The sequence below is a fragment of the Ochotona princeps genome, chromosome 6 (assembly GCF_030435755.1).
Source record: "Ochotona princeps isolate mOchPri1 chromosome 6, mOchPri1.hap1, whole genome shotgun sequence".
In the NCBI taxonomy this organism is placed as follows: Eukaryota; Metazoa; Chordata; class Mammalia; order Lagomorpha; family Ochotonidae; genus Ochotona; species Ochotona princeps.
Window position 1 is genome coordinate 21,609,417 of NC_080837.1, and position 13,307 is coordinate 21,622,723.

General features: G+C 42.8%; 1 pseudogene; it reads left to right on the plus strand.

Annotated features, from left to right (window-relative positions):
• Positions 1-12,550: 12,550 nt before the first annotated feature.
• LOC101526701 (cytochrome b-c1 complex subunit 7-like) lies at positions 12,551-12,795 on the plus strand (annotated as a pseudogene).
• The last annotated feature ends 512 nt before the right edge of the window (positions 12,796-13,307 follow it).

The following is a 13,307-nucleotide window of genomic DNA, read 5'->3' on the forward strand; positions in this document are numbered from 1 at the left end:
TAAAAAAAAAAGTGAATGACACATATAGGACTTGATTTGGAGGAAGGGAGAAGAGAGGATTAGGAGAACCTTGCCTGAGAAGATGACCTTTAACCTCTGTTCTGACTAATGAAAAGGTTAGAGGTGAAGCCGGGGAGCAAGCAAGAATGAATGGAATTAAAATACATAGGAAAAGTTTGGAACAGGAGTTCAATCAGTAACAAATGAGCCTGGGAAGGCAGGACCCTATGGAACATGCTAAAATTTTTGTCCTAATCACAAAACAATAGAGAACCAATTACACATTGTACTGATTTTAAAATTGAATCATTTGAAAGGCAAAGAAAAATAGAGGGACAAGCTCTCCCATCCACTGGTTCACTACCAAATGCGAACAGCAGCTGGGCCTGGTACAAGATTTTAGAACATATGCAGGTCTCCCAAAAGAGTGGCAGCAACCCAAGCACTCGAGCCATCACCTGCTGCCTCCCAGGATGTAGAATAGCAACAAGTTAGAACAGGATGCAGAGTCAGGATTCAGACCCCATTACTTCAAAATGAGATATGAGGGCCCAGCGCTGTGGCCTAGTGGCTAAAGTCCTCACCTTGCATGCACTGGCTATATGGGCGCCAGTTCTAATCCTGGTGGCCTGGCTTCCCATCCTGCTCCCTGTTTGTGGCCTGGGAAAGCAGTCGAGGATGGCCCAAAGCTTTGGGGCCCTGCAACCGCCTGGGAGACATGGAGGAATTTCCTGGCTCTTTGCTTCAGATTGGCTCAGCTCCAGCAGTTGCGGCCACTTGGGGAATGAACCATCAGACGGAAAATATTCCTCTCTGTCTCTCCTCCTCTCTGTTTATCTGCCTTTCCAATAAAAATAAAAGAAAATCTTTTTTACAAAAATGAGATGTGAGGTCCTCAGCTCCCATACCAACGCCCACTTCCATGACACATTTTAATGAGAAGTGAAGAGAAAAATCAAAGTAATGCATTTTTCTCAGAATCAAGAGAAATATGTGTTTTTTAAAGATTTATTTATTTTTATTGGAAAGTCAGATATACTGAGAGGAGGGGAGACAGAGAGAAAGATTCAAAAGCCATGAGCCAGAAACTTCTTCCATGTCTCCCATGTGGGTACAGGGTGCCAAGGCTTTGGGCCACCCTTAACTGCTTTCCCAGACCACAAGCAGGAAGCTGGATGGCGAACAAGGTCACCAGGACATGAACTAGCATCTGTATGGGCTCCTGGCGTGTGCAAGGTGAGGACTTTAACCGTTAGGATGCTGTCTGGGCTCTGAGAAAAATGTTTTGAGATGCTCAACAGTGTCTATTTCTGCTGAAAGATTAAGAGAATCAGGACTAGACTCTGTCTACAAACATTAAATTTGAGATTCAACACCAGAGCCTCGAACTGAACATGTTTAAATGACAATTGGGAACATCTGCTTGGCAGGGAAGGGCCACACATGGGAGAGAATGGGTAGCTTTTCATTCTCCAGTGCCATCCCAGTAGGCTACCCACTTTGTGTTATCTATTCTGATACCGAGTTAGGCAGTTCAGAGCACCTTTTTAAAGGCGTCTTACATAAAATGAGAATAGTAGGGCCCAGCATGATGTCTTAATGGCTAAATACTCGCCTTGTATGCACTGGGATCCCATATGAGCACTGGTTTGTGTCCCAACTGCTCCCCTTCCCATCCAGCTCCCTGCTTGTGGCCTAGGAGCACAGTGGAGCATGGCCCAAAATCTTAGGACTTTGCACTCGTGTGGGAGACCCAGAAGAATTTCTTGGCTCCTGGCTTTGGATTGGCTCAGCTCCAGCCATTGCAGCCATTTGGGGAGTGAACCAGCAGATGGAAGATCTTTGTCTCTCCTCCTCTCTGTATATCTGATCTGCCTTTCCAATCAACAAGAAATCTTTTGAAAAATGAGAACAGTAACATCGGTATTTATTACACAGGGTGCCTATGGAGATTAAAACAGTAGATGAATGGATAGTCTATACTATCAAAATGGAACTGAAAGTATAACAATTGCTACTTCTCTTCAAACTCTGGTTCAGCCAAAGCTTATATTTCCTATGTCCTCTTCCTGAAAAAAAAAAAGTTATACCTGTAGCTGGGAACAACTTACTGTATATTGTACTGTGCTATTAAGAGGGGCTCCTGTAGCCTCATTGATAATACCTACAAAGAAGTTCTCACAATCTGGGTACAGGCAATGTGACCAGCCAGCAGGCCAGACAGCATGCTGAGCAAAGGCTTACTGACGTAGCCTACCTAAATTCATCTCCAGTGGGTAACTGCCTTCTCAACTCACTGAGAAAGCACTGATTATTAGATAATACGAGGAGTATGACTTTCTCTCTCTCTTTCCACAAATTGAATCACCCAACCTTGTGAGGATTTTTATAGAGCTTTGTTTTTGAGCCAAGGAGTCATTTAGAAAAATAAAGCAAGAATGCCATCTTGGGGTTTCTGCTGTCAGCACAGTCTAAGTGACAGATGGGAAGAGGAACATGTTCCTGAAGAGTGTTCTGTGGGGTGACAGGAATGCACAGAGAGCCCTGGTGGCTTTTTCCTCTGATTAAATCAGTTTAACTGTTGAAATCCTGTATTTAGAGATTTTAAAAGTTTAAAGTTAGACTAATTTGCTGCATTTCAGATTGGCCTTTCTATATAAACTGAAAGTCTATTGGGCTCATTCTCACCTATTGGCTACTTGCTGGTGATCTTATGTCTGCTTGATGAGATGTCAGAGTTTGGGCCGTCATTTTATTATTTGCTTTCTCGTTTATCTTTCCTGTTCATCTCAGAACAGATTAAAAGATGGTGATATGATAATTGTTCTGTTTTTTGTTTCTTTTGCTTGGGGAGGTGTGAGATTTATGGCTTCCAACACTAGCTCCCAAGGTTAAAAAGCTGTCAAGTAATAAAATTTCTTCGTGGAAGTGAGTTCCAGTCCTTGACAGAATGCCTTTGTACCTCATTACTTGCATAATTGCTCTCTTATAGGTATATTTTTCAAAATAGGTTTATTTATTGATTGATTAATGAGCGAGCGAGAGAGAGCACTTCCTTCCAATGGTTCACTCCCCAAATGGTTGTGAAAATTAGGACTGGGTCAGGCCAAAACTAGGAACTTCTTCTGAGTCTCCCACATGGGTGTAGGAGCCCAAGAATTTGGCCCATCCTCTGTGGCTTTCCCAGGGAACTAAATCAGAAGCAAAGCAACTGAGACATGAAACAGATCTCATACAGAATACAACTGTTGCAGGCAGCTTTATCTGCGATTTCAGAACTCCAGACCCTCGTTGAACTTTTTTTTTAAGAGTGACATAGAAACCAATATATTGTACATGGCCTCTTTCTTTAGTCACTCATATTTACTAAGAAGTAAATCCAGTCAAAGTTGCAAAGAATTCAGTAGCAAATAATTTGGAGTTTGCTTGCTTGCTTGCTTGCTTGCTTTATTTATTTATTTTAGATATATATTTTCCATCCAGTGATTCACTCCCCAAGTTACCATAATGGCCAATGCTGCACCAATCCAAAGCCAGGAGCCAGGTGTTCTTCCAGGTCTCCCACATGAGTGCAGGGTCCCAAGACCTTGGGCCGTCCTCGACTGCTTTCCCAGGCCACAAGCAGTGAGCTGGATGGGAAGCGGGGATGCCAGGAATAGAACTGGCACTCATATGGGATCCCGGCGTGTGCAAGGCAAGGACTTTAGCCGCTAGGCCACATCGCTGGGCCCTGGAACTTAACATGTTTCTTTCTCCTAAGATTCTTTCTGTTTAAAGTAATGTGTTTGAATGAGGTTTTCTGTGCAGGAGGAATACAAAACAGAAGATGAAAAGAAAATATTTGCAAGATGTGAACGCTTGTTTGCATTGTACCTTTGGACGATCTTGCCTAGGACGATCTCAATCCTAGGAAGTGTTTTCATTGGCTTGAGATGAGTGCCCACTGTTATCTATAACATGGGGCTAGAGAGCGGCTGAATCTACCCATGTGTGCCTGAAAGGTGACATTCACACTTGGCTTGGCCTTTCTCTCAAGGTTTTAGAGAGGACATTGTCACAAGTTTGGAAGCAAGGTTGTTTTTTCTGTACCTATAAGGGAAAAGCAGAAATTTGAATGCCAACCAAGTTAAGTGTTAATTACTTATTCTCTTATTTCTCAACTACAGAGAAACATGTAGTAGCTCTTCAAAAGCAAAAGAAAAGAGACATTATGGATTTTTTTCTCTTGTAATCAAATATGCAAGGGGAAGAGTATGTGAGAGGTGAAAGGATAAGAAACAACAGATAAGATTTATGGATTTATTTGAAGGAGTTTCTCTGTCTCTATCTCTCTCTTTCACACACACACATGCACACGCACACGCACATACACACATATACAGAAATATAGCCCGTCCATTGTCTCACTCCCGAGTTGATTGCAACAGCCAGGGCTGGACCTGGATGAAGTCAGGAGTCAGGAATTCCATCCAGGTATCCTGTATTGGTAATAGGGACCCAAGTACTTGGACCACCTTCAGCTTCCTTCCCAGATCCTTACTAGGATACTGGATTGGGAAACATAATAACCGGGACTCAGACCAGCACCCTGATATGGGATGAAGGCATTGCAAGCAGTGACTTAGCCCACTATACCACAATGCCAGTCCCAGGGATTGCAACAGCTTCATCGCTGTTCAAAGTCTCTCCTTAAATTCTCTAAAGTTTGAGTTTGGGCTTCATGTGAGCTTTGTGGCCTTGGATAAATAACTGAACATCTCTATGCTCCAGAATCCTCATCTACAAAGTAGGACTGATAATAGTACCTCCTTCATTATCAGGGTTGAATGAGATGATGAATGTAATGTGTCTAGTGAATGGACATTGTTTTAAAAAAAGTTTAAATCCTAAAGCCAGAGGCTATCCAGCCTAGTCAGTAACAATGGACACCTGTGTGGGGCAACAGCCTCATACAAGGTCATATTGCTCTTGAGGGAGACTCCTTCTCAGTGTGTGTGTGTGTGTGTGTGTGTGTGTGTGAGAGAGAGAGAGAGAGAGAGAGAGAGAGAGAGAGAGAGAGACACTCCTGGGTGGAGAAAGAATGACCACACAGAGTTATGCTTTATTAGATACAATGAAATGTCTTTAAATAAATACTGCCAGGTTGCCTTGCAAAGATTGACATCAGATAAGGGAACCATGTGGAAATTGGCTCTGCAAACTACAGAACTCTGGTACAATGGAAAATGCAAGCTAAAGCAACTTCAAGGTCTCACTATGAGGGGAAGTCACCAGGAAAGAACAACAAGTTAGTTATAGCTGGGAATGTGTCCAGGCAGAGACCATGCCCTAAGAGGAGCAACTGGTTTGGTAGGAACCCAGGATTTCAGGAGGCGGGTGTTGTGGTACAACAAATCAGACCACCATCTAAGACAACCACATCAGCAGTAGAGTGCCAGTTCAAGCCCTGGCTACTTGGCTTCTGAGTCAACTTCTGGGAAATTCACCTCAGAGGTAGCTGGCAATGGCTCAAGTACATGGGGCCCTGTCACCCATGTAGGAGGGCTGGCTGGGCTTCGGGACTCCTGACTATAACCTGCACCAGCCCTAGTTGTTGTGGCAGTTCAGAGAGTGAGCCAACAAATGGAATCTCTGTCCACAGCTGGGTCCCTGATCGCCTCTTAAGCCGTGTTCATCTGGATGGAACATCAGTATCAGTTAAATGGCACTGCTGCTCTACCTTCCAAGTAGATGATAATCCATACGTGAATCCCAGAAATTCAAGGAACAAACCAAACATATCTTGTAGTCCTACCTGTCAATGAAGTTTTTGAAGCCCCCTCATAGTATCTGCTACTAAACTTTTTTTAAGAAGAAAGAGGTATGTGTGTGTGCATGTGTGTGTGTGCATGTGTTTGAATGTTCCTTAAAATCCCACTGAAAGAGTAAATAAAAAGCAAATGGCTGATTATCTCTTGAAAACATTATGAGCCAGGAGGTAGGGGAGATTAGAAGGAAAATTTGAATCATGTGAGGATATTCTTTACAAATGACACACACTTTCATGGCTTAGCTTACAAATTTTTTACCTGATGGTGTTAAGAAATTTGTTTTGTTCCAAATCACACTTGGAACTTGGCATTTTGTTCTTTTCCTTGGCTAGTAATGTGGGTGTGATACTCTCCTGGAGTGCTGGTCAGCAACACTGAATCTCAGCTCCTGATCTGCCTTGGGGTCCTGCAGGAAACAGCCAGGAATCTGCAGGTTACTAAGTTGTCAGCATTTTGTGATGCTCTATTTTGTGCTTTCTTGCATCATTATGTCTACAAAACATATACCAATATCTTATTTATTCATATAGTCATTACTTTTTTTCTTCCAGCATAATAAATTATAGTAAGTTACATGAGATATTTAGTATTCTACTAGGCATAGTAAAGGTGGTTTGCCCAACTATTAGCTAGTGCAGGTGTTTTGAGCATGTTTATTTAAGGCAGGCAAAGCTAAGCTGTATTTGGCAGATTAGATATGTTAGATGTACTTTTTTTTTTTACAACTTCTTTGGGTGCTAACACCAATGTAAGTTAAGCATTTTAATTCGAAAAATTAAAAGCAAATCATTTTATAAGAAACCTAATGATATTTTATTTAACAACAAAGAAAAACTAACAAACCAACAAACTAACAACAACATGTAGGAATATCCCTAGAAAAGAAAAAAGAAAGAGAAATTTAACTCAAAGGTTCATGTCATATGTTTTGAACTGCCAGACTCTAGAAAACCTATTTTCCTATTTCTTAGGCCACAATACTTATCAAATGAACATAGACTTCAATAAGCAAGTCAATATTGCTGAGACTCAGGGTCTGTGGTGATGAACTGTAAGCAACAATAACAGTACATTTTCAGTCAAGATGATCTTATAAAGGTGGCGTGAAAGGAAGTTATAAACATCAAATATCCCATAAACGTGCAATGACCAGTTGCTTCTATTTATCTTTCTCCTCTTTTTAAGATTTTTATTATTATTGGAAAGCCGGATATACAGAGAGGAGATACAGAGAGGAAGATCTTCCGTCCAATGACTCACTCCCCAAATGAGCCGCAACGGGCCAATGCACGCCGATCCGATGCCGGGAACCAGGAACCTCTTCCAGGTCTCCCACGCGGGTGCAGAGTCCCAAAGCTTTGGGCCGTCCTCAACTGCTTTCCCAGGCCACAAGCAGGGAGCTGGATGGGAAGTGGAGCTGCCGGGATTAGAACCGGCGCCCATATGGGATCCCGGGGCTTTCAAGGCGAGGACTTTAGCCACTAGGCCACGCCGCCGGGCCCAATCTTTCTCCTCTTTGATGAAATAGAATTATGGACTTTCATAGTAACTTTGCTCAGAGGATGACAAACCTCTGCAGACAGAGGCCATAGGTTTTAACATGAAGTATATTCCTGCTGCCTCGGGCCTACTATGAATTCTTAGCTTGGATTCCTGAAATGAAGAATCTAAGAGCCAGTATTTTGGCACACTCAGTTAAGCAACTGCCAGCAACCCATGTGAATGCAGGTTCAAGTCCCAGAGCTGCCTGCCAAAATGCTTGGGGAAAGATGACCCAAGTGTTTGGACACCTGCTACCCACATGGAAGACTCAGATCAAGTTCCTGGTTCCTGCTTTAGTCTTTCACAGCCCCGGCTATTAAAGCCATTTGGAGAATAATCAAGTGAATGAAGATCTCTTTTTCTCTTTGCCTATCAAAAAAATAATCTTAGAAATAAAATGAGGTTGGGTCCAAGACAAAAGTTGGCTATTTGTTCTTCTGACACCAGAGGCAAGAGTACACAGAGAAGAGGTGGAACTGGGTTGCATTACCAAGATGCCCATAACCTGAGCAGTCTCGTGAAGTGCATCCCCAGCCCTTATTCTTAGAAAAAGGAAAGTGAGCCCAACCCTATGGGTCATGGACTGACTCCTTGACCTTTCTAAGTTTCACAGGCATAGGTGCCAAGTGGGTTGCCCTGGAGGCTCAAAGGTACAGCCTCCAAAGAAACAAAGGCAGGAGGCAAAGAAGGCTGGGATGCAAGCCCAAGAGAAGCCCTGTTAGGCTTCCTCTGTGCAGAGCTGGATCAGGTCTTCAGGGAACTGGGTGTAGCAGCTGTAGCTGTCGTAAGAGGCAAGGCTGAGAAGACCTGAAGTGGAGCACAAGAGGTGTTCAACACACAGTGACTTGCCACGCAGTCACAGTTCAACAAATATTTGTTCAGTGAAAAGACCCCAGATGACCAGATCACAGAATTGGAAACCTGGAGGAGGCCTTGGAAGTGAACTTCTTCATTCCACCTGGGGCAGGTCTGCCTGCTCAAGGAGCCTGACAGATACTTCCACACTTTGCAAGAGGGGAATTTTACCCACTAGTCCTGAGGGAATCCCTTTTGTGTTTAAGTGTCTGTACCTTCACAGGAGGAGTCTTTCTTCACAGGAAGAAAAATCTGGCATGCCTTAAATTCTACCATGGGGTCCACTTCAGTCTTCCAACAGCTCCGTAGGACCCACCCAGCTCTGCACACAGAGAACCTCTGAGGCATACGTGCATATGCACACATTTGTTCATGCTAGAGGCTGAGGGGGAAGAAACACTACACTCAGTTAATTTTGAAAAAAAAAAAAACAGAATAAAGCTAAATAGATTGTAGAGATATGAGACACTGTTCCTGTACTAAACAAATTATTTTTTAAAACAATGTACATCATGTTCTTTATTCAGGATCTGATTACATACCTTTCACAAGAATATTTTATAGACAAGAATTCTGTCACTCTGATGATATAGGGCACAACAAATTATTTTTTTGAAAAGGAAATACACTTGAATAAAAGGAGGAAGCCGTGATTGCACTTTATGGAGATCAGAATTCCTTTTTCAGTTATTTAAGTTTTAAAATGTTCATTAAAGAGAGGTGAGGGGAAGGGAATGTATGTTACTCCCTCCCTTTAGTGCAGGGGAGACGATCTGATGTTTCCTCAGTGGCCTTGGTGCAAGGAAGAGTGTCCTGGGGGTATTATTTGAGTGGTCATTGTATAAGAGGTGACACATTCCATCTGTCCTCACAGAAACTTGGTCTTGTTCTCTCTGTGTGAGTCTTAAGACCTGTTGGTTGTCCACGTATACCCCAGAGTGTACACAGGCCTGGATGTTTCCTATAGAACTTGGCCTAAAGTGCTTGCCACTTGTTTTTCTTTCTACCCTTCCAAGAGGTACTTGAGCTCATCTGTTGGCTTAGGGGAGCCAGTGTCTTGTCTTTCACGTATATCTGGGTATGTTCTTTGCCCTTCTCTGTAGTCAGCAACAGGGGTGGCCAGGTATCCAACATGTGTTCCATGGTCAGAGGACATGTCTATGGGATGTCCCTGAGATCAGGATCCTGTTGGTCTAAGACACTTATGTAATTTAGGGAGCCTACTCTGACATCAGGATTGCTTTTCTCATACTTCACACATTGAGTTGAACTTGACTGGAAAAGAACACCCAAACTCCTGATCCACCTCACTTACATCCAGAACCCTCACTTTAGGGGAGCCTTGAGTTCACATGAGATTCTACCAGTTCGCTCACATCCCCATTCTCATTGACTGTTTCTGTATTGTTTCCTTCCTCAAGGGCTCAGTAGCTCCTTACCAACAGACACAGCATGGAGGCATTGAAGGTATATGACTCCCAAGTCTGGGTTTTCAAGCATTGAGGCTGCTGCCTTGTTCTTTCTTGTACTACTCACTTGAAAAGAAAAAACCGTATTGAGAGTACACTCAAGCAGCCCTGTGAAGAGTCCACCAAATAAGAAATTGAGGTGTCTTGCCCTAGCCAACATGAAATTTCCAGTCATAATAGTACACTATATCATAGTCTTCAAATGAGCTGTGCCCAACATCTTGACTACACACACACATAACAGATCTTGAGCCAGAATCACTCAGTGTAGATGCTGCTTAATTCCTGACCAACAGATGCCGTGTGAGTTAGTGAATGTGGGTTTTCCTAGCTCTGAGTCACTAAACTTGAGAAGAATTTATTACATAGCAATCAACAGTTAACACATTATGGAGGAGCTCTTCGTGGTTCAATCCGGGGCAAACTCTTCCTTTGTGAACAGGATCTCATCTCCTTTCACCAACTCAAAACATCAACTCAAAACTACCCAAACAGCTGTCCTCTTTCCTCCTACATCGCCAGTACTTTCCTGCCTACAGAGCCATTACCATGAGCATGCCAGCATACTCCTATCTCAGAGGCAAACAATGCACACTTTCTGGTTACAGCCCGATTTCTGCAATGGGAAGACATAGAAACTGAGAGATCTTTGTAAAGAATGTGGCCAAAATGAAAGTCAAAGGCTAATTTGAAGAGTGGGACCACAGGCAATTGAGAAGCTATGAGTGGATCCTTCCCTCAGCAGAGAACCAAGTATCCTAAGGTTAGCTGAATACGGCAGTATGCATAGCTCTCTGAGCAATCTGGGTATTAACACAGTAACATTGAATAGGATGTTTACCTGCCATCACCATCCAGAACCCCTCAGCAGTTGACACAGCAGCCTGTTTGTGTCACACAGTTTGAAAATTACACCCGGCAGGGATGAGTGCCTGCTTCAGGGAAGTTGCGGGGGGGGGGAGGGGAAGAGGAGGAAAAGGGCAGTTAGCTCATTGTTCTGTTGGTGACAGGAAAATCTACCATAGCATGTTAGGTCTGGAAAACGCTGTGACAAGTGTGTTCTTTCCACAGAGGACAACAACCTCCAAGGGACTCAACTGAGGTCAAATAATGTTAGTAACTCAGCTGTTGCAAGAATTCTAGCCTCCTGGCTCTCAATTCAGCACTCCTCCACCTCACTGTGCTGTCCTGGCTGGTGAATCCAGAGGTGCTCAATGACACCCCTGTAACTGTAAGATGAGCTCAGCACAGTGCCAGAGCTCCCTCCATGCCACCTTGGCTGCCCCAGCCCCACCCCCAACCTTGACACCTAGCACAATGGTTCTTTGCATCCTTGGACAGTTTCTACTTGCATCTGCATCGATTAAACCTTGATCTCATTTATTATCTCAGGAAATGGTCTCAAGGTCACAGGGCTTGAAATTTAATTATGGTAGCAGTATATTAAGTGGCACATTTAAAGATGCTGAATTGTAGTAATTAATTTTTTGGATAGTGGTCTCGGAGGAATGGGTTTTCTCCATACTGGGTGTTTGGCATCCATCATGGCCATTGAGCTTGGCAGCTGTCTTTTAGCTTTAAACTGCCTCGTTATTCATCTTTTATGACTAGCCCTTAAAAACACCCGGCGCCAAGATCCCCCTATATTGTAATATACGCGTGCAGTGGGAACTCAGCCACACTTTCCTTTTGCTATAAAACATGAACCGAAGGTGCCAGTAGCTACCTGAGCTGGCCTCTAAATTGAGACAACAATTACCCTTCGCTGACATCTAGTGTCAAAGCGTGAGATATAGCCAGAGTGCTGAATCCATTGGCCTGGAAAACTTAGGCTTCCCCAGCGACAAAGCCTGTCTCGCCCACAAGGTTTCAGGCCCAGCTAGAAGGAGGGACCCAGAGGGATTCATTTGGCACTGACTATTGACTTTGCTGGGGCTCCAGGTTATCAAAGAGGTCACCTGTCTGCCAAGGCATTACAGGGCTTGTAATGTTTAACAAAGGGACAGTTATTAAATGTGTTTGGTTCAAATATTAGGCTCGATAAGCCTCAGTGGTACTTAATAGAGAGGTGGGAAAATATGAATTAAATTAGAGAGATTCATTAAAGAAATTGGCCTGGAGCCCGGGCATGACTGCTTGTCAGACAGACTTGCCAGGAGCCCAGACCTTATCCAGTGAGGAAAACTCAAACTAGGTACGGGTTTTAAAGTCCACAAAACCAGCATAAAATGTGTTTGCTCATCAGCCTTTGCCTAGGAACTCAGTTTTAAAACTGACATAGGCATGGTGATCCTTTTTCTCAGAAAAGCCATGTTCCTTGCAGAATTCCCACTCCTCCCTCTCCAGTGGGGATCTTTCTTATCCCCTTTTCCAAAATTTCTCTGCCATTATGCTCAGTGAAATAAGTCAATCCCAAAAGGACAGATATCGTATGTTCTCTCTGATATAAGGCAACCTTCCTGCAAAATACAAGATCAATAGATATTTAGGTAAAATGCATGTACCTATAGTCATCTAGAGGAACTGTATAATAGAGGCTATCATATCAAGATGTAAAGATACAATGCAGTATACATCTCTATTTCCAAATCAAAGATGGACTGCCAATGAAACTGTTAAATATATCTTGACAGTAGAATGCTGGACTGCTATTCTCCATACCTACAATGTCAGGATACACTTAACTAGCAGAAAATGGATTTACAACTGTTTTCTGAAGGACTATATTATTGTAATAAAATAGGAGAAATCAGAGTCGGGGGGAGGGAAGAAGAAAAATCCAAGAGCCTCTGGAACCATATCATAAAATAAATTAATTCATTCACCTTTAAAAAGTGATATTCCAATGCTGCAGCATTCAATAAACTGAGGTTAATGCAAGATGATACAATAGAGGATGATGACGTAAAAAACTCCACAAAGAATCTTCCTGAAAACCTTTATAATGACAGGATGCTTCACATTAAGAGGACACTGGACCTCACCATGAAGCATCAGATCTTGCCTAAGGAGCAGCGGACAAATATGAGTAAGAATTCTACCTTTAACCGTGTCTGGGATAAGTTATTTGGGAAAGAAAAGATAGAAAAGAATGGGCAAAGAAGCAATCATATAGTTGACATCTGTAGGTACAGTTGTCCTCATGTCCCTATTTCAACAAAGTTCATTAAATGTGAAACACAAAACTATTTGGTCTGCAGATGTATTACCTTAAATAAATGTCAATTTTAAAATAAGACAATCAAAAACACTGCATCACAGAATTTGGATTCTAGTGATGAGAGCTAGCCAGTAAATCTGTTAGCCAATAAGCCGTTTTCAGACAATGACAGTGTCAAGAAGGAAATAGATAATTGGATAGAATGCAGAGGAAAGAGTGGGCTGCCTAGCCATGGTCACCAGAGAAGTGAAAAGAGAAACTGGGGCAAAGTGGAAGGTAACCCTGAGTTCAGCGATATTACCATTTCTTTTTTTTTTTTAAAGATTTATTTATTTTGTTACAAAGTCAGATATATAGAGAGGAGGAGAGACAGAGAGAAAGATCTTCCGTCCAATGATTCACTCCCCAAGTGAGCCGCAACAGGCCGGTGCGCGCCTATCCGAAGCCGGGAACCAGGAACCTCTTCCAGGT